Below are 21,218 nucleotides of genomic sequence, written 5' to 3'. Positions count from 1 at the left end.
TACAGTGCTTTATGTCAGATGAGGACCAATGAAAAGCAGTCAAAAATAAAACAGGATTGGAAAAGAATATATCATCAATGAAAAGAGAAGACACTCACCTGGACTTCTGTTGCTTGTCTGTATCTTTCAGTGTGCCTTGGGAAAACCTGGTTGGGAAGGGGAGGGAAATATTATCCAAAATTTGGCATTACAAAATGAAAATGCTATAAGAGAACAAAAATAATACATATTTCAGACATGAAAAGAGCGCCTAGAAAGTAATCTCAAATTCCACAGGCACAATAAATACCATTCCTAAAAAGTAACTTAGCCCACAGAAGGTCAAACATTTGAGGATAATTATTGTTATTCAGAGAAGAGGTCCCATGGAGATAAATCACAATTTACCATATTATGATGTATTATATTAAAAGGGCCGTATAAGTCAGCCTCCATTTAAAGCAGGAGTGGGAAACTATTTGGACCCAAGGGTCACTTAGGGAGTTTTGGTGAGCTGTCATGGGCTGGGTCTGCACTATCCCAGACCCCCAACAGCTCACCGAAACTCCCTAAGTGGCTCTGCTCAGTGCTCAGCTGGGATGGGGCTGCCGGTGAATGGAGACCAGTGTCCGGGAGCAGGACGTGCAAGCAAGGCCAGCATCACGGGGTCGGGTCTCAGGGTGCTGACAGAGTGGGGCCAGGGCCTGGAGGAGAGTCATGATCTGCTCCCCACACGTCCCTGTGACAGGCGCCAGTTCTGCAGGCAGGGATGAGCGGGAAGCAGGACATGGCTCTGAGCCAGGCCTTGGCCTTGCACTGTCACTGCCCCGTGATCCTTGGGTCTCCATGGAGATGGGCCGGGACCCACATGCGCAAGGTGTGCAGTTGGGATGGGGCCAGGAGTAGGCATGGAGCTGCATCCAGGAGCAGGATAAATGGATGGGGCCAGGATCTTGGGGTGGTGACAGCATGGGTCTGGGTCCTGGGGCAGAGCCACAATCTGCTCACCGCATGCCCCTGCCCACAGAACCAGTGCCCATTGGAGGGACATACAGGGAATGGTTCACAGCTCTTCCCTGAGCCCTGGCCCCGCACTGTCACTGCCCCAAGATCCCAGGCCTGCCCACTCATCCCACTCCTGGAAACCTCTCCCCCTTCTACCACTGCCCCATCCCATCTACCCAACTGAACACCGTACCTGTGTGAATCCTGCCCTTGGTGGTGGATGCCAGGTGGACAGGCAGGGGTGCCCAGGCAGCAGAGCCAGTCCAGCACCAGTGGCAGATGGAAGAATCTGCCACTGCCGGGCTGCCAAGAAACGAGTCTTGCAGCCCTGCTGTGCACCAGGGGGTGGCAGACCAGCTGCAAACACCCTGGCACAAGCTGCCTCCCAAGCCTGGGCCAGGCAGAGCCAAGAGACCCAACGTGGGCCAGACAAAATTACTTGGCAAGCTGGATCTGGCCCATGGGCCATATTTTGCCCACCCCTGATTGAAAGGGTAACCCCGTTTATGTTATTCCCTGCATACTGTAGCTGCCATGCTAGATTGCAACAACACTCCTAAGAAAGCCACCAAAAAGCCATTGCCTTTTGAACAGTTCCTTCCTGGTGCATGAAATGGAGGCTGGGATACAGACAGAGCTACTGACTCAAAACATTTTGCTGCTATCACTCCTTCTGCCATGACTGAATCTCAGAAAATCCCAGTATAAGAAGCAAGAAAAAGTAATACAGACTGCTTTTAAGACATTCTAATGAAGACAGGGGGATTGCCTTGTGACCAAAATTAGAAGTCTAAGCAGGAAGGGGGTCCTAGTCCCTTTGAAAGACAGTAACCAAACCCTAGAACACACTCAGGAAGGATGAGGGGGTCTGTGGAAGCGAACTACCTTCATGGAGTTTGCTTTCAGATCTCTCAGTTTCTTGTGCTGCTGATTTAAGTGCATATGTTTAAGTACCTTTGCATGGTCCTTGGAAGGTATATATAAAAGTTTACTCAGCCAGTGAACACTGAGGGAGAACACATCTGAGCAAATGGAAGAGGTTAGGAAGGATGAGGAACTGCTTCTAAGGTCAATGTCACTAGACTACAATGCCTGTACTCCTCAAATGGGCCAGATACAGGGTCTACGCTTGCTGACTGTGCCTGAGACCCAGACGAAGATCCAACAGTTGGATCCTTTTGCAACAGACTGGTAGCCATTTTGAAAGTAGGACTGCACTAGGTTGTGAGGAATAATGTTGAGTCTTTTGCCCAAATGGAGCCTAAGTGTCTTGTTTTAGTGAATGAAGGGAAAAGGCAGGGGTGGGGTGTTACATCAGCTCTGATATAGATCCTGCTGTATTGCAGGATCTCCTGGACCCAGATTGATTGAAACACCAGGAAAAGGACTCTGGAGATGACAGCTTGGTTAAGGGGAAGATAGATCACTAGTAAAACAAGAACAACAATGCAGAAACAGGGCCATCATAGATAATGTTCATCAATAAAGCTTACAACCCCCGCATCTACCATCATGTCTTTGGTCCATCAAAAGATCTGTCTGGCCACTTGCCCAGATAGAGTACTGCTGTCCAATTCACAACAGTGTAGAGCAACAAAAAGACCAGAGTATTTCATCATTCCAGTCACAATGCTCTGATTAAAGATCTATAAAATTCCTCCCTGAAACTGTTTCCAAGATGATAAGTCAGAAATACCAGCTGATGATCGTATCTGGCAAAAGAGTGCCTTTATCAACTGCCACTGCTCTCCTGCTGCCTGATGAAACCCCAAGCCCATCATAACCCTGGACACCTGCGAAAACAAAGCCTTTTTGGTGGCTACTGCTGCAATGCTTTATGTTCCGTATTTCTACTTGGGCCTCGGGCAGGTGTACAGAAAACCAAGCCATGAGCTTTCAAAGCAATGGGCAAAGTAACCTCTGACAAAACACACTTTCACTTGTGTTAGTTGCCCCTCTTTCTATCATCAGCCCTTATATTCATTTCATCTGCCTCTTAAATGTTATTTTCAAGCTGTCAGGCCCTTGGGTCAGGGCTTGTTGTCTGCTTTATGTTTGTACAGTTCCTAGCACAATGGGGCTAGACATGTTTAAGTTCTCTATATTGCTACTGCAATGTTTTAGGGCATTGCAGCAGCTTGGTATTCCCCTAGCAGAGAAACTAGTGACAGTACCCAGGGTACTTTTCTTACAAAGACTGATATCTTCAAAGCTACCTGGATCATTCATATACCCAATTCCAAACGATTTCTCAATCACGGAGGAGACTTTGGAATTTCATCCAAAATACTATTTATTTCAAACAAAGGAGGTCAAAATGGCATGCTGGCAGTACCACTCTCCAGCCCCTCCCTTAAGACAATACCAGTAACAGCTCTTTTGTTTAAACACATATTTCAAAAGACCCTGCACTCTTTAAACCAGAAGCTGCTTTAGCACACTGTTATTTTTTTCTGCCCAGGTTCCTGGAGACCTGTGGATCCACATCTTGCGCATTGCAATAACACCTCTGCCCAATAATCATCATTATTAATGCAGGAAGAGAATCCAGCAAAGAGTCTACCACTAAGAATCCTTGCTGCTCACGTAATGTCTGGACCATCATGACTACAGCATCACTATATGCAATACACTATATGCAAAACAATGCTAAAGCAATAGTAACAGAAGGGGGAAAGGTGTTGGTTTGGGGAGGAGGGTTGGGAAGGGGTGTTGACAAACTCAGCAGTAGACAGTAGGAAAAACGACTGTTTCATGAGGTAGCCTCAAGTTATAGAGCAACTATAATGCTCTATAAAGGAGTGCTGTCACAGACAATCATAGAATGAGGCTTCTCCGATATGACTACAACAAATATTGGCACTGTGAGATTGATAAATCTGCACCTTCTTCCTTTATAATCCTCAATATGTTCATTTTCACACTATGATGGAGCTTCTCCTACCATACACCCCTATGCCCACACAACTGCCATCAAGTTAGACTTGAAATCCACCTCTTCATTCTAGCTAATGTAAAAATAACTGTATTGATTAAATATTGAATAGACATTACCTGCACTTTATTGTTTGTTTTTGCCATTCTGTTTTTATTGTTTTATTACCCTCTAAAATGCCTGAACATAAATGACATACTTCTTATTTGCTTTGCCCTTTTTTATTCAGCAAATATTAGGTTTTCTAATATAGCTAGTGCTTTAAGTCATCTGTTTTTATACAGGTCCCATCTGAATGTAGGATATTGTTCTGTTCTTAATTCTTTAATATCCATAACAGGTGCTAAAACCACAGATGCAAAAATATAATTATACTCTGAGATTATAACCCATTGAATTCAAACTGCTGGAGCAGGGGGAGGGTTGTATTTATACCAAATGGCAGTGTCCCCTTAAAGAATATTAAGGAATGAACTTTACTGGAGATGAGGGCGTTGATATGCTACCCTTTGCCCTCTAGAAACCTGGATTCAGATCCGTATCCCTGGTCACAAAGGAAAATTAGCTTAGCCCCAATGAACATTATTATGCCTAAAAGGAACATCAGCTATACAGATGCTGCACAGTTGGGAACCTTGACTTGGGACTATAATGAAGAGGGCAGGATAGACTAATTGTAGCGCTGTGCAAAGCTTTGGTAACCAATTCGATTCACAGAAGATTTGGCCCAAACTGGCGACCAAATCTCTGAATCCAAATCAAATCAGGAGACCCATTAATCTCTCCAAATCAAACCGGAAATCTCCAAATTGATTCAGAGAGATTTGGAGAGATTTGGAGAGATTTGGAGATTAGGCCATAGACTTTACAGGCAGGCACTAGGCAGTGCTGGTGGAAGCAGCTGGGGGAGCCACCGGACAAGCCCCAGCTTGAGCCGGCAGCCCCAGGAGAAGCTGCAGCACGTCCAGCTGCTCCCCCAGCTACCCCCCTGCTGGGGCAAGGCAGGCAGTGCTGACAGCCACGGAAAAAGCCACAGAGGCTGGGGGAAATGATCGGGGAGCTGGGGGAGTGATTGGGAGCTGGGGGATCATACTGGGACCTGGGGGGGAAGCCCCTGTTCATTCCCCCAGTCCCCGATCATTCCCCCCAGCTCCCAGGTTGATTCCCCAGATCCTGCTTCAATCCCCCAGCTCCCCAATCATTCCCTTCAGGTCCCGTGGCTTCTCCCAGGGCTGCCAGCACTGCCTGCCTCACCCTGGCAAGGGGGCAGCCAGGAGAGCAGCCAGACGAACTGGGAGAATGATCGGGGAGCCCCACAATGAGCATGAACATCTGGTATGTGGTGCCGCAGACCCATCTATGGTGCCATACACTGGATATGCAGGCGTTTCCTGCGCTGCTACTTTGCAGCAAGGGAGCCCGGGGGGGGGGGCAGGTGTTGACTCTGGGAAATCCCAGGGTCAAAAAAAATCCATGCCAAAAAAAAGTGGGATCACACATGTGGTGGCAGCACACACCACCCAAAACCACAGCCTAGCCAGCCGGAGCTACACTCCAGCTGCTGGCCACACTACCTGCTGCAGGAGTGCCATGGCTGCAGCTCCCTGAGGCCCCCAGGATGCCATGCAAGGCTGCTGGGGCAGCACAAATGCTGGCCCCAGCCTCCCCTACTCTACCTAGGGTAACCTGCCACATACTAAAGCATGCATGGCATGGGCATCCCCTGGGAAACACAATTTCTTACTCATCTGGACATGCCCATGAGGTGCTAATCTACCATGCCTTCTGGCTGACTTCAGACTAAAATGGCTAAGTACCTCTCTCTGCTTATTGGGACTTAAATACCAGGGGCAATATCATGGTAGGACTGAGGAAACCTGGATTGTATCAAAGGAACTAGAGACAGGGATCAAGAGAGTTGGTCTAATTTCTCAGTTGCCACCTACTTCCCTGGACAGATTATTTAGCATCCTTGTCCTCGTCTCAGCCAGAATTTGGCAGGGATTAGGTAACATACATTAACAACCTACTGCAGAGTGCCTTTATCAAGTGATAAAATGGTCCAGGCTGTTAACAGTCTCGGTAACACCTTCAAAATCCTAGTCTAAGAAAGGCCTTGGTTATCTTGGTTCCCCATCTCTGAAGTAGGGATAACAAAGCTTCCCTGTGTCAAAAGAGCAAAGAACATCTTCACTGACTACTTTTCTTGCATGCATACTGGCCTCTGGCTTCTTTACTATTCATTCCATCCAGGAAGAGCACACACAGGCTGCAGAGGCTTCCTCAGCCTGACAAAGGGTTTTTAAACCTGAAAGCTTGCTAAGAAATTTTTTTCCAACTATTTAAGTTGGTCTAATAAAAGATATCAGATTCAGGTCTAATAAAAGATATTCAGAACCTTATCTGCCTTGATGTCCTTGGACCAACACAGACAGCTACAACCTATACCCCTAAAAGGGTAAAGTTATATTCATTTGTATAGTCATGATACACAGTCTCTCAGTTAGTCTCTAAGGTGCCACCCCGGCTATGCCTTCTGCTTGACTTCTCCCTACTCATGATACAGAAATACAGCGGTGTTGGGTGCCACATAAGTACATAGATCAATAGATGCATTGTGAACGGGAAAAACACACAGAGCCTGGGAATCACTAATCCTACATATCAGTCCTTTGTTTCCTTAACCATTGCATCACAATGGCAAGACAAAGAAACAGGGAGAAATAAAGGACTGAATGAACTAATTCCTTGTACATAATTCACCAGGCAAGATAACACATTCCACAGCAAATCCTACTACAACCAGCAGTTTTCCAAAACACATGCCACAGGTTGGTAGGCCAAGGGCTGGAAAAGCCTTCCTTTCAGACAGGATGATTCAGATTTCTGGTATTCCTGAAAGTGCAAATCTCCCTTGACAGTCATAAATTCATCTTAAAGAGTGATGACAATTAAAGAAATGTATTCTGTCACATTGCAGAATGTTATTTTACTTGATAATATACTGATATATCCTCCTTCAGCAATCCCTCACAATCGAGGACGATTGTCTTCCATGATTACCTTATCTGTGGGTCTGAAGATGACTTATGAGGCTTATCTGGGATCGACAGACTCTGCTGCAACTATGGCATGTGTTCCCATGCAGAGCGGGTGGCTCCAGATTCTCGGTTCAGTCTGAGACGCACTGATTTGCTGCTCCTGCTTTTGTCACCTGTTGTTGTCATAAGATTTCAAAGTACTAAGATTCTTGCAGCAGCCTCTTTCTCCATTTGGGGTGGTCCTGGGAGATAGTCTCCTACGAGTTGATGTTGATGTTGCATTTTTTCAAGTTGGCCTTGAGGACATCCTTGAAGCATTTTCTTTGCCCTCCTCTTGAGCATACATCTTGACTGAGCTAGGGGAAGAAATCTTGCTTTGAAAGTCTGGAGTCAGAAATCTGTATGATATGGCCAGCACAGAGAAGTTGATGTCGGATGATCATCGCCTTGATGCTCATGGTGTTTGCTTGAGAGGACACTAATGTTGGTGTGTCTATTCAGGGTGTGCGAAGCGGGCCCTATTCAATTCAGATTCCGCCCAAACCGGGGCAGCGATTCAATTCGTTGACTTGGATCACTGTCCCCGATTCGATTCAGCCAAATCCCAATCGAAGATTCAATGCTGATTCAGAGAATCAGTGAGTCGGACATAGACACAGCTTTAAATATTTTTGTTACATACCTTGAGGTACCAGCGCGGCCTGTGAATGCTGCGATGCTAGGGTGCATGCAGCGTCCCACAGGAGTGGGGGGGTCCACTTCCGGTCTGCTGGGGAGCGCATGGGGGGGGGCATGCCCCCTGGCTCACTGATCAGCCGTGGGGGGATCCTGAGTGCCCCTCCCCCCAGACCCAGGAGACACCAGTTGCCCAGCTGGGGGGAGAGCAAGGGGGCCCCTCACATGCTCCCAAGTGGACCAGAAGTGCTTCAAACACCCATTTCCTCAGGCATCTGGAAAGCTGCATTTGCAATGTTGGATTTCTTCATTGATGTCAGCCTTCTGTAAGAGATGGCTTCTGAGGTATGGGAAATACTCAGCATTCTCCAGAGTCTCACCATGAATCTGAATTACTGGAGCTGGCAATTGCTCATTAAGAGCTTTTTGATGGAGGACCTTAGTCTTCCGAATGTTAAGCGTCAGTCCCATTTTCTTGTATGCCTCGGTAAAAACATTGACAATTGCCTGAAGGTCTGGAAATATCTATATCTATCTAGATATAGATATACATATACGCACACACACACACACGTACACATATAAAAATGAAAAGCACTTTCTGACATTTAAAGACATCCTAACTTGTCTTTGCCTCTCAGCCCAGGCTGTCAGGAGAAATGTGGGAGTGCTGCAAAGTTTGAGATAACAACTTTTAATTAAGAAACTAAGTAGAAGTTTAATGAACGAGAATGTTCACAACAACTGGCACTCAGGGGAGCAAGCCTCAAAATAAAAACTACTCAAAGCTCTATTTGTTACATATAGAGCAGTCAACGGTCAAAGTTCCCCTATGTCAGTCAAAGTTCCCCTATGTCATCACTATGACTATTATTGCTATTATGATGACTATTACTACAATTATCATTATTAATGCCCTTTCTGTTTGAACAAAAGTTTCTCCTATTTAAGAAAGAACAATTAAGACAATAGATCTGGGTTCAATGACTGGCTCTGATACGCTTCCCGAATGAGCCAGGGCAAGTCAATCTGAGGACAACATTACTTCCTTTCTCACACACTTTGGGTGTGATTGCAGCAAGACACAGATTAAGCCAAAACTTTTTCTAGTATCATAAGCAGGTGAGTCATGGCAGCACAGAACTCTATGTGGACTAAATTGCCCTTCGTGTTGCTATGGCTAGGCTGCTTCCAATTTGCCAGGTAGCGTATTTAAAAGCTAAGTCAGATATCTACACACTACACTGCAGTCTGTGATGTACACTTATCCCTTGTTTGGCTACCTGCACTGTATGCTTTTTCAGACCAGAGGCAGTCCTTTGGGCCCCTGACAGATGTTATTTCCATCAAGGAACAGGAAATATTACCTGATGGAAACTGTCACTCCACATGACAGTCCTGGTTTCCGTCCACCAGATAAGCTAACCAGAACAGAGCAGAAAAAAAGCACCCTGCGAACTTGCTCTGACAGCTCTCACCAGCAAGTGGAGCTGAAGAGCTGCTGGCAGGAGCTGTCATGCCCCATTTCCACACCCTGCATTCAGCTGTACTGCTAATGAACAGTGAGCTCTGAGCTTACCAGCTGAGTTCCCCCTGGGTAACAGAGTTGCTCCCCCATGGCTTACACAGAGCAGGGAAGGCCCATACAAAGAGTGAAACTCAAACCCCCTTCAGGACACCTTATGCAATGATTTTGTATACATATTTTTTCTTTCTCTCAATCTTGTATGTGTTTTTCCTCTCTCCCCAATGCATTCTTATTGTGTGCAAGTAAAGCATATCATGTTGAGCGTTTGTTTTCACTGGCTCTCACAAGGAAGAGGTCCTTGAATGTATGCCATGATACAGTTTATTGCTCTATTAGCATATTAATCACACTTTAAGTGTAATGTCTGCCAGGGCCTTAATAGAAGAATGTAGTAAATGGATGTTGTTCTAATAAAAGATATCAGATTTACCCAAAGCACCTTGTCTGCTCTAGATGAATGTAGAGCACTTAGCATAAGGGAGCCCAAGTTCTTCACTGGGGTCTCGTGGCACTACTGTACTACAAATAATTCAATATTAATACTCAGTACCCAAAGACTTTACCCTTTTTACTCTGCAAGGGTCCTCCCAAATTTGCATCCCTGATAGCACATATAGTTGCTCAAATTCATCATTTTGATCTAATTGCACATTCTGCATTAGGACCTCATTACAGAATCTGCTACAGTTTGGTGGGCTGAGGAGAGGATTGCCATTTGTTTGAAACCCAATCATTTACAGTGCCATAGCAAAGGGAGGGTGAGTGGGGCAACCGCACCAGGTGCCGAAGCGAAGGGGTGCCAACAGGCTCTGCCCAGCTGGGGTGGGGCACAGGATGGAACCACAAGGGGCTCATTTTGGGGGGGGTGGGTATAAGGGGTAAGGCAACTCCCACCACTGTGTACACTCCTGAGCAAGCATGGGGGCGGGCGCCCCTGGATCTGTGCACAGGGCGAGGGCAGGTTGCCACTGTGGGCTTTGCCCCAGGCACCAAACTTTGTTGCTATGGCACGGATCATCTATATTCTAATTTCCCTAAACCTGCCTGAATAAATTACCCTGCCACTGAAGTATTCTCCCTTTACTCCATCAATTTTAAGTTTCTTCTGACAAAGATTGCCAAACACCTATAGAAAAGCAGTAAGGTGGCATCTTCTGATTCACAACAGGCTTCTTAATTCAAAGGTGGAAACATCCTAAAATAGTTGCAAAGAACCCTAAAGCAGGATAAGCAGCTAAGCAGTGTAGCTAGGCAGGCCAATGTAGACGTGGGAAGAGGAAAGATGGAATCTACCCATAATGTTCCAATTCCATCGGGCCATGAACTTGTAATTACAGAGCCGGTCTTCAGTCACTGCAAAGATAGCAATAACATTTGGAGATGAAACAAAAAATAAAAGAGAGTAAAAGTTTTGTTATCCGGCATCTTACAAGGTGGCAATCCAGCTTGTAAGATACAGTGAAACCAAAGTGCCCACTGTGGCACTTCTGGTTTATTTGAGGCCCCATAGCTCAGGGCAAAGCAGGCTGCGCTGCCGAGCCCCCATGGCCTGGGGGCATAACAGGCTGTGCGGGGCCCGCCTCCCTGTCCCACAGGGCCCACGGGAGGGGCAGCGATGTGGAGGGACACCCCAGACATGGCGAGAGAAGCGGTAGCCAGGGCCACTCAATTAACGAGCATATTTTGTTATCCGGCATCCCCCATTCTCAGGGGATGCTGAATAACAGAGCTTTTACTGTAATTTGTTTTTCAGGAAAAATCCCCTTAGTGGTTTGTTTTTTTACAGGTCTTCCATGAAGAAGGCACTTCTCAAGATTTGCAGGCTGCAGCTGCATTAATATTCCCATGAGATGTTCTGTTACAAACAATACTGCTGTGCAAATCTATACTTAAAAACACCGCCCATTATTATTAAATATTATGATTATTATTTTACCACAGTAAGCACCAGTTGCTCCTATCAGGGCCCCATTGTATTAGGTGCTGCCCATGCACACACACCATTATATGTCGATAGGATTATTATTGCCATATATCAATGGTCTCCAACCTTTTAAAGTAGGATATCACCTTTGGCATTTAAAAGCAACCCAAGATCTATTGTGTGCTGCTGCCATCCTCCTCCCCACTGCCCAGCAGGTAAGTCTGTGGGGAAGGATGGTGGGGGGCAGATCAAGGCAGAGGGAGAAAAAATTATTTGGGGGCGCACCTCCCCAGCAAGTATACCCCACCCAGCCAGGGCCCCACTCAACTTACCCCTGCTCCTACCTCTGCAGCACTGTCACTCACCACAGCAGGCTTTATCTAGCCCTTGCCCCTTCCCATCCCCATGGACTGACCTGCTGGGCCGAGGTATGCGCATGCATGCACATGGGCACTCAGCCTCCCACCCCAGCCTCTGATCAACTCCACGAGGTTCTGAGATCTACTGCAAGAGGCTCCAAGATCTACTGGTTGGTGACCACTGCCATATATTACTGTATATCAGTGACATCAATCAGGGACCGGAATCATATTCTGTATGTAATGAAGGGTAGACCCTGATGCTAAAAATTTAAAGTTGGCAGGTGAACACTACCACCATTGTTGTTTACAAAGCAGTTTATTAGTTACTTTGCTCCCCTCCCTACCCAACATTAAGAAAAATTGTGAGTTTAGATCCCCAGAATCATAAAAAGAAATTCTGTGTTTGTTTAATTGGCTATAATAAAAGGCTTTGACTGTTGTTTTTTTCTTTTGGGAGTGTGTGGGGAGGTTTGTAGGTATAATATGAGTATTTCATGCAATCTGCTGTATCCACGACCTGGGAATATAAATGAAATATTCAATACTGTACGATTTGCAATGAAATCGTAAGAACTGGCACCACTGCAGAAAGAGTACATGCAGGACAAACTGACATGCATTTAAAAAGCAGTTTACACTCTCATGGACTGCTGCTGGAGAAGTACATCATCTTGACTTGTTAAGGTATCCATCATGGATGGACACAAACACATAAATTGGCATTGTCTGCATACTCATAACCTCATGAACTTTGCAGCTCTCATATATTTAGCATCCCCACTCAAAATAGCGGTGGGGGCACTATAACTAAAGCTTGTTGAACAACCATTAGTTAAACCACCCCTGCCACCATTGTGAAGCACAGGACACTGACTACATGAGACAATGTGGACACTTTAATTACAGCAGCTTAAAGCTTCCTGCCCCACCAACCCACCTCCAAAGCACGTGTAGACATCCTGAATTTGTTTCTTCTCACCTCCATACCCTTGGAGAGTCTGCTTTGAAAAAAACCCTTCAATTTATTTGTAAAATAGGTCATAGCAAAGTTAATGTCTTCAGTGTCCCATGCTTCACAGTGGCGGCAGGGACACTTTAACTAAAGCTTGTTCAACAAGCTTTAGTTAAAGTGCCCCCGCCGCCATTTTGAGCAGGGATGCTAAATATATGTGATGCCAGGCTGCTGGAGCATGCTAATTAGCATGCTCCAATGGACTAAATTAATCAAGTTTGCTGTAACACACTGTTATTACAGTGCATCAGGGCAGACATCCCACACATCTACAGGCACCCCCAAACATGCTTGCATAACATGAATTAGAGATAATTCACTGTGAGACCAAGAGCAGAAGGTTCCAAGAGGAAAACAACAAGAACAAAATGAATAGAAAGCAACTTTCATATAGATAGGGCTTAATGACTGGTGTTTGGGGAGATTAGAAAACCCTGATCCTCCCAGAATAGTTTCCTATGAATTGGACGGCTGCAAAAGACCCAAACAGAATGCAAATTTGTGGATTTGCATATGAGACTATAGCTACCACCATTTAGCCTTTTTAACTTATATTTTATGATCCATTATACAGCTGTTTCCCACAGAGATACCCACAAAGGCATAAGAGTAAATCATTACCTTTGTTTCTCTCCCTCCTTTCTTAACTAAACAGCCATTATATAAACTATCATTTTGATTCATGCCTTAACATTACACAAGGGAAAACACACTGCCTGTATGTCCCCAATAACGATTCAAGATTTAGGTCCTGGAGAGGAAGAGTTCACGACCTAACTAAAGCAAAGTTATAGGGACAAGGCATTACGAGGACCTGTGGTCTTAAAGGTACCATGCATTACACTACCAGGGACCTTTGCTGATATAATGGGATCGTCTCACTGTGGCCACTACGGGGTACACAGACCTATTGCAACAGTAACCTAATGAGGCACTCATACTCAAAACATCATGAAGACAAAAAAAGACTGGGTTTTAATGAACAAAGAAAATACTGTTCAAGACTAGGGTTTTACCAGATTTACTCAAATCCAAGACAACTTTGAATTTAAGATGACACCCCCTCCAATACTTACATTCTATACATGGAAAATGTATAAAGTTGTTATAATTTTCTAAGAATAAAATCTAATTATTGGAAGATCATCTTAAATTCCTCCCTAACACTGCAGTGGGGAAAGCAGTGGTGAGGAACAGGTGGTGGGAGAAGCAGTAAGGGGGCAAATGGTAGAGGCTAATGGGAAGACAGGTGGTAAGAAAGACAGTGGATGGGCAAGCGATGAGGAGGCAGGCGGGGCACAGGGTGGGGGGCAGGAAGCTTGACCACTGCTGCCTGTTCCCCCCCGAATCACCTCTACTCACACCCCATAGCCTCTGCCCCATGTCTGCCACCCCCTCTCCCCCATTCCACTTCTGGATCCAACAGTCTCAGGCCCCTGAACACCTTCCCATCATCTTTCTCCAACACAGTCTCTGTCTCCTACCCTCACCTCTCCCCCGTCTCCCCCAGCTGCTTACCCTTGCTCCGGTGCCAATAGACTCCACATTCCATATTGGGGCCAAGCCCCAGGCCGAAGCAGGGACAGGGGTTTGCTGCTGCCAAAGCAAGGGTAAGCAGCTGGGGGGGATGAAAGGGGAGGGGGAAAGAGGAATGGGGGGCAGAGGCTGTCACGGGGCAATAGAAGAAGGGGACAGGGCCTTGAGGTTGGGGGGGGCAAAAGTGACATGGGGGAGAAGAGGAATGAGTGGGAGATGCAGGAAGGGAGTCGGGGGACCAAGGCTGCAGTGGGGAGATGGAGGGAGTGCAGAGGCCATGCGGGGGCAGGCTGCAGTTGCGGTATCCGCCTTGACCCATGGCCTCAGCAGCTCCCTGCCCCACAAAATCACTTTGTACCTGATTCCAAGACAAAGGGCTTTTTCACTATGTTAAATAGGGGGAAAAAACCTCATCTTGGAATCAAAATAAATACAGTAAATCTGCCTCTAGGAACTACTGGTACACAGTCCCCAGTTCAGGAGGCCCTGCAGTTTAGGATGCCATTAGTATTGCTCCATGGAACTATGTAGCATTATGTCACAGTCACGTTTATGTTCTTCCCAATACTCACTAACACATGAAAGCCTTGCAGAACATAGAATACTCTAAAATAAACTACATTAGGCAAAGTTTTCATAAACTAAGAACCAGTGATCTAATCCAGACAGGCACTTTCATTATACAGAAACCATATGGAGTCTTCAGGATAGCTGATGTTTTACCCTATGGACTCTGCAGATGAGAGGGATAAAAACTGAAAGGGATCCAGATGGTGGTGTGAGGGATGCGAAGCCTATTCCTCTCTCTCAGTGGACAGAAAATTCACAACGCGTCTCCCCTGTTAGCCCTGGTTTGCCTCATTATAAATTAGTTCTCATCCAGAGAGAGGTGAACAAGGGAAAACACCCATGGAGGAAAAGGATGGATTTGTTTTACAATGCCTTTTTGTTCCACACCAGCAATATGGAAATGAAAGATAAGGGCTTCTATTACCCAGAGGCTATGGGGTACATTGTACTCTGAGCACAGTGCTCACGCGAGCAGACACATGGCTATCTCCCATTAATGCTAATGGGAGTTGAACATGCACAACAAGAGCAGAACTGAGCCACTGCATTTTCACACCAGGACGCAAAGGAGGGAGGCACTCACTGTTTAATTCTCCCTGCTTCACCTTCGGAGACAGTCCATTATGGCATTCACTTGGAGAAAATGAAATGGAACAGAAAACACAGGTGCCAATTAGCTGAAACTACTTGCATTATAACATCATTCAACAAGTCCCCATCTGTATCAGTATTAATTCATGCCTCGGCTGGCATGTACAAATAAGGCAAGCTGAATAAATTACGAGGTGGCAAGATCAATGACTAAATAACTGTGAAATCAAAAATGGGATGACCAAAAAAAGACAAAGTAATAAAATTTGCAACAAAGATACAGTAACAGACAAATTGTGTGAAACTGACTGAGAAGGCTCAAGAGCACGTGTCCTCTGAGACGCAGAGCCGGCATGCTTTCCTAAGACAGGAATGCATGCCTCGGCTACCAGAGAGGAACAGAATGACTCCCAGATGGGTTAGCTCCTTGTGGCATTTACAGCAGCTCAGAAAGCCCTATCTGATGTGTGATGGATGACATCAGCAAGACACTATGCTCTAACCCCTCTTCCACCCCAAGGCTCAAGGGTATATTTCTACCATCCATTCCAACTACCAGCATGAGCATTTTCTCAAAATAGAGCACGCAAAGGATTGACGTTCATAGGGCCAGAGCCTCGTTGGATATAATCTGAAGTCGCAGGAGCTACATTTAGCTTACCTCAGAGTTTGGCTCGTGACATCAAACATTTTTTTTTTCAATCTTCTGTCCTGGCATCTTTACATACCAGTCAGAGGTGTGTTGCAGGTTCGTTCTTTAAAGACTACATCATCACATTTTAAAATGGTAAACCATGGAATACACTATAAGACATTATTATCATTACTGGTGCATTTAGTCACTTTAAGTTATATTTAATGCTGTAGCTTTTCGCCAAAGTTGCATCTATGCCTCTACTATAAATCAAACAGAGGATTGAGAGAGATGTCTTGGGAAACTAGGCTCATACCTGCATCCCTTTCATAAACCAGTACTGCACATTTCTCCCATACCTGTAGATGTGCAGAGTTTGTGCACTAATCTTACGTTTGAAGCTTATTCTCTTTTCACTCCAGCTTTCTTATTTGTACAACTTGCTGTAAAACTCAGACTGTTGGGGAATAAAGCACCTCTAAGACAGTAAATGAGAGGCTTTTTAGCTGATAGACAGCTGCTCAGAGTGTGCTGGGAGCTATGCAAAGTGAAGAAAGGACATGGCCTCACCCCAAGGACCTTGTAGTCTTAGCAGCCAGATGGCAATCACATCAGAACACAGTAGGAGACAAAGGCTGGCGGTAACTCCAAACTTCTGGGTTTTGTTTAAAATGGAATGGTGAATAGCATGGAATTACCAGAGATTATGATATATAAGCATCTCAAACTGAATGAACTTTCAGGAAAGGTTTTTATCTACAGCAGTTTTCCACACTGGAACAGGAGGTTCATTTTACCTCCCTTTCTACCAAGAACCTTGCTATTTCTTCCAAGAGAACAAGCAATAAAAAGAAAATGTGGCCTTTGCCCTCCTCTCAGTTTGTCTTCCCTTCATCTCCTACACCTCTCTCCTTTCCCTCCCTGTCACAGATACAGATTTCATGTCTGCTTTCCTCCTTTCATCCCACTACTTGTTCCAGTGATTTTATCCCATTCTGTTCCCAGACATCCCTCACGCCTACTCTCATCCCCTCCCTTACTCTTCCTCTGAATCTCTCACACTCCTCTGGCTTTTCCCCCTCATGTTACACTTTTTAAAAAATCTCTGTTATTCTGAAAGAATTCCCCATCTTGGTCTCCACTTGCCTCTCAGACAACCACCCTCTCTCTCTTCCCCATGTCATCTCTTAACTCTTTGGATGCTTTGTCTACAATTGGTTGTCTGGGGTTTCATAGTTGGTAAGGTTGGAAGGGACCTAAATAGATCATCTAGTCCGACCCCCTGCCATGGGCAGGAAAGGATGCTGGGGTCAAACGACCCTGGCTAGGTGGCTGTCTAGCCTCCTTCTGAAGACCCCCAGTGTAGGGGCAAGCACAACTTCCCTTGGAAGTTGGTTCCAGATCCTAGCCGCCCTGACTGTGAAGTAGCGCCTCCTGATATCTAGCCTGAATCTATTCTGTCAATTTATGGCCATTGTTCCTTGTTACCCCATCCAACTTCTGCTCCTCCAACTTCATCCTACCTAGACCCTTCTCTAATTTAGTTTCTGCCCTTTGCACTCTGATGAAACTGCTTTTGCCATGGCATAAAATGATCACATTTATCCTTAGCCAATCACAGACTGGTTCACTACCCTTATCATCCTTGATTTGTCATTCTCCTTCAACACTATTAGCCAGGCACAGTCAGCTTCTGTGACATGCTCAACTCCTGGCTCTCCCCCTTGTCTCTCTAATTGCTCTTTCCATACGTTTTTATGCATACTCTTTGTTGCCCCTGCAGGGTTTCTGAGGGGGAACCCCACAGGGCTCTGCCCTTAATTCTCTTTTTGTCTCCCTTATAATCTCTCTCTTATCAACACAAATTCAGCTATCTTCTCTACACTTAAAACTCAAAAATTAACCTGCCTACTCCAGACCTCTTGCCCTCTGTCAAAACTAAAATATTGGCCTACCTGCCTACAGTTGTTCATGGATGGTTCTTTCAGGCTCAACATGGCCAAAGAGAGCTAGCTCTTAATTTTCCACTGGAAGATCTCCCCTCCGTGGACATCATCATCCTCCCTGCCATTCAGGTCCTTGATTTGGGTACCATCTTCATTTCTCACTACTCCCTAGTTTCCATTTATAGACTGTGCCACAGTCTTGTAGTTAGTTTATGCATAAACATCTCTAAGACAGAGCCCTTCCAACCAGACATTCAGCTAAAACATTCACTGAGCTCTTATCAACTCCCATCTCAATTCTTTACAGATGAAACCTTGCCCTACAGGTAGCTATGCAGATGGCAGCTGTGTTCTCCTAGCCCATTGCTCCGACTACACTGTTTCTCTCCGTGTTGCACTGGCTTCAACTTATCTATTACTGCAAACATAAGCTGCCACCCTTTATTTTGCCCTTCACAGCCTATCTCCAACATTACCTATCTTCTCTCATTCAGTCTCAGATCAGACAGCACCCACCTCTGATTGGCTACCAGCCTCCATCATCCACTTGGCAGCTTTTCAAGCAAGGCCTTTCCCACTTCCTACCTGCTACCTCTCATGCTTGGGAGGATGTCCTTGTTAAAGTCCTCCAAGCTACCTCAATATCATCTTGCATATCCTTCCTTAAATCTCCTCTTCTCTGTAACATGTAGAAAAGACTCTGACAACAAGTAGTCTGCTAATGTACGGTGACTGCAGCCCGTCATGATGACCCATATTGTTTCCTTGAGTGCTCTTATCAGCCTGTTGATTCCTGTATTGTTTATATAAGTGTATTGGGGGCAGAGATCATCTTTTGGTTCTGTCTTTGAACAGCACCTAGAACAGAAGGGTCCTAAGTCTATGACTAGGACTTCCAGGGACTACAGTTATACAGTGAAGAAATGAAAGAGGAAAGCAGGAGAAAAACAAGACTAAGCAGGCCTGGCACCACTGGAACAGCAAAAGGAAGAAGCTGGGTGGGGATGGGAGAGTGACAAGAGAAAAAGAGCAGATACAGGACTTTAAGAACTATTTGAGAGGTTTTCTTCCTATTTGTAAAACAGGTTAAATTCAGGGTCATTAATGCCATCAGAATTTTACCTATGAGTAATTTCTGAAGTGAGAGGAACTATCCACCAAACATAAGTTGAGTACATGCCTCAGGCAAGGTCTGTACTCCCAATGACCTGCCAGGACAGCTATACCAGTAGCATTTTATTAATGCAGCTATACCAGAAAGTTTTATACTGTAGATACAGCTTATACCAGCAACTGTTGTTTGCCCATATAACCTCTACCAGTTCAGCAAGTCAAAAACACTGTTTTGCTAGCATAGCTTCATTTATATTAGGGCTTTTACTGGTATAATTTTTTTTTTTACTTAAAAAACAAAAATCACCCCTGTAACCAACTCTACTATATCCACACATATTTCTAGAGTAGGTTTGGACCAAGTTTTTTCTGGGATGAGATACACACAGACAAAATACTGATCAGGACCCAAGCAATACATGACCAAAAGATGAGTTCTGCAAACACACACAGTTTCCTTCTCCTCCTCCTCTTTCTCATGGTATTTTTAAAAGCCAAACTTTTGTACAGCAGATAAAATGCGTATCAACATAGGAACACAACAGGATTTAATACACTAGCGGATCTATCTCCTGGTTACGGAATGTTGCACATAACCCAGCAAAATCCTAACCCACACTGGCAAATAAAATGCTCCAAGTGAAACAAGCTAAGATGCTTTTATATGTTCTAACCATCCTTTAGAAAATGAATTCATTTATTTTGAAAGATACTTTTCTGTAGTTGAAGATAACTCTCAAGAAAAATTATCCTATTTATCCACCTAATATATGTATAACATTGGAAGAATATTTTAAATGTCCTCATTCCATCCTAGAAATATGCTCTCAACCATGACCTCAAAGGATACCTCTGGGGGTTCAGGGCTATTCAGCCTATTAAGTTCATTTCTTGGCTTATTCTGAGACTACACAAAAAGTGCTGACATTCAATTAGTGCCCACTGTCATGATGATTTTATTTTCTATACAAACATCATCAATGATGTATACACCAAAGTCATTTTATAACTTGTCATATAAGTGTCTAATTCTTCAATACACTATGCAAATGCAGCTCCAACAAAGCCAAAGAAGTTATATTAATTTTGCATTAGTTTAAAACTTGTATACATATTTAAAAATTGGGCCCAGGGGACTGAATGGAAACCAACCTGAATTTTCATTTGTATCCAAGTCCAGGGTTGAAACCAAATCTTAGTTCAGCTGAAGTCAATGGGATTTTTATCACCAACTTGAATAGGAGCAGAACCTCATGCAAAATGTTTAAAAATTAATCTGGTTTGCATTGGATGGTAAATTCAGAATTAGTCTATTTTTTGTGCTACATTGGGCTCACTTCTGACTGAAAATGTGTCACTGTGGGTTCCCCTGGCAAATTTACATTTCTTTGAAATCTCCATGATGCAAGAAAAAGGGTTAAATGAAGTTTCACCAAAGATCCTGTGAACAGTTTTCTGCACTTTTTCTTGATCTTTTTTTTTTTAAATAACTATATTTCAGCAGTGAAAAATGAGCATATTCACTCAACATACCAGACAGCATCTACAATGGATTCTAGGCTAAAACAAACTGTGCACTCTAAAAAAAATAAATAAAGTTTGAGTCTATTTGAAAAGTGACTATCTAAATATAGTCCCATCTTATTGGAAAAAAACAGATCTCTGTTCTGAATTCACTATTGCATTTACTAACTTTATCAAGTTAAAATTAGGTTTTATACCTGTTACCCCTGTAGCACCCTCACAGTTATGGGAGAACATGCTGTATCCTATTCCATCTTGCATGTAATCAATTGTAGAATCTTTGTGGTTATTAAACCAAGTTGAGCCCAACCTGACACCAGGCACAACTACATGTGCAATTAATGCACCTGAATTTTCTGCCCTTTGGCGCCCACTCACCTCTGACATGATCTGCTCTGTGGCTGGAGGGAGGAGGGCAATTCCCGGATTACAAGGCTCACTGCCATGCAGTAGGGAGGGGCAAAAGCAATCAGTGATCTCCTTCCCCTACCACCTCCAGCCATGCAACTGCTGAAGCCCTGCCGCCTTCCAAGGGCCTTGCTGCTATGAACACGCAGATGCCACCATGCTACATGCCGTGTTTCTGCAAAGGGTTTTTTGTTGTTGTTCATGAGTGCAAGCCAGGGTGGGCCGTGCACTCCGTGGCATCCCCTAGGGAGGGGAGTTGATCAAGTGGGAGATCACTTCCCCTGGAGCAACCCTGCAGAAGCACTGACAATGAAGGCAAGACCAAAAATGAGTTAATGTGCTGTTTTTCTAGTACCTGTATGTATTGGTATTGGCAAATAGTGCATTAGACTAATCTAATGCTCAGTAATTGCTGCACACATGTAGATATGTGTA

General features: G+C 44.7%; 1 protein-coding gene across 10 annotated transcripts in view; it reads right to left on the bottom strand.

The window, feature by feature from the left end:
• Nucleotides 1-21,218, bottom strand: part of TSPAN4 (tetraspanin 4) — an 861,113-nt gene that overhangs the window by 461,431 nt on the left and 378,464 nt on the right. For 6 of the 10 annotated variants that reach the window (XM_090032433.1, XM_090032431.1, XM_090032432.1 and 3 more), the window contains one exon: nucleotides 99-146. The exons of the other annotated variants lie outside the window; for them this stretch is intronic. The gene's annotated coding sequence lies outside the window, so the exon portion shown is untranslated. The remainder of the gene's footprint in view (nucleotides 1-98; nucleotides 147-21,218) is intronic. 10 annotated transcript variants of the gene reach the window in all.

Source organism: Crocodylus siamensis, chromosome 2 (genome assembly GCF_052110815.1).
Source record: "Crocodylus siamensis isolate JL-2025a chromosome 2, ASM5211081v1, whole genome shotgun sequence".
In the NCBI taxonomy this organism is placed as follows: Eukaryota; Metazoa; Chordata; order Crocodylia; family Crocodylidae; genus Crocodylus; species Crocodylus siamensis.
The sequence above is the reverse complement of the archived record's forward strand: the minus strand, read 5'-3'. Positions and strand labels throughout refer to the sequence as shown.